The sequence below is a fragment of the Meleagris gallopavo genome, chromosome 14, assembly GCF_000146605.3.
Source record: "Meleagris gallopavo isolate NT-WF06-2002-E0010 breed Aviagen turkey brand Nicholas breeding stock chromosome 14, Turkey_5.1, whole genome shotgun sequence".
NCBI lineage: Eukaryota > Metazoa > Chordata > Aves > Galliformes > Phasianidae > Meleagris > Meleagris gallopavo.
In genome coordinates, this window is record NC_015024.2 from 1990893 (window position 1) to 1991792 (window position 900).

At 59.8% G+C, this 900-nt stretch overlaps 1 long non-coding RNA gene across 1 annotated transcript; it reads left to right on the forward strand.

Annotated features, from left to right (window-relative positions):
* The first annotated feature begins 1 nt into the window (after position 1).
* Positions 2-436, forward strand: LOC116217155. The gene is made up of 3 exons (XR_004161265.1): positions 2-42; positions 201-292; positions 384-436. It is a non-coding gene; the product is annotated as an uncharacterized LOC116217155 (long non-coding RNA).
* Positions 437-900: the final 464 nt, after the last annotated feature.

Below are 900 nucleotides of genomic sequence, written 5' to 3' on the forward strand. Positions count from 1 at the left end.
TGTGCGCGGGGACACAGGAGGCCGCCGGCTCGAGGGAGCCAGGTGAGAGCAAAGTATCCCTGCACGCAGCTCCCCGCCGCCGGGCAGAGGGGTGCTGGGGGTCTGCCAGTGGCGGAGAGGGGAGGCGGGGGCACGCAGGGCAGCCCCCGGGGGCACCTGGCCCCACAAGCCGCTCACTGCTGTAATTCTCTCCTCTCCAGCATGCGTGCTCTGTGGCCGAGTGGATGAGGACTCGAGCATCCTTGGCCACAAAATAGAGAGCAATGGATTCCATTTCCATAAGTTTTGTGTGGTGAGTTCCCATGTGGCTCCTGACACCTTCCTCCAACCAGTGATTCCCTCCTTTCTGCCCTAACAAGAGCCTGCTCTTTCCTCTTGTACAGATATTTGTCAATGGTCTTTGTGAACCTGTGGAAGGCCACATTGATGTTTTTTTCGGATTCAAAGACCTGATACGCACAATCAGGCAGGCAGAGCGGACGGTGAGTTCTGGACCAGAACAGGGAGCTTGGTGCCAGGAGAGGCATGGCGAGCATAGCCTGGTCCAGGGAAAGCAATCCCAGCCCTTGCAACCAGCTCCAAGAGAAATTCCTGCTCTTGCAGACGAGCCCTGTTCACCAGGCAGCTCTGCAGAGTGCCACCCAGCCCTGCCCCCATCCTGTGCCCTGCACAGAGGTGCGGGGCCGCTGCGTAGGCCCTTAACCTGCTGCTGATGGGAAATGCTCTGCTCTTTCCAGCTCTGCTTCGTTTGTGGCAATCCGGGGGCCAGCATCACCTGCGCAGAGCCGGGCTGTGGCCGCAGCTTCCATCTCCCCTGCGCTTCGAAGGGTGAATGTGTCACCCAGCACTTTGGAGAGTTCAGGTAAGGGCTGCCAGGCATCGCCTGTGGGCCTTTAACCC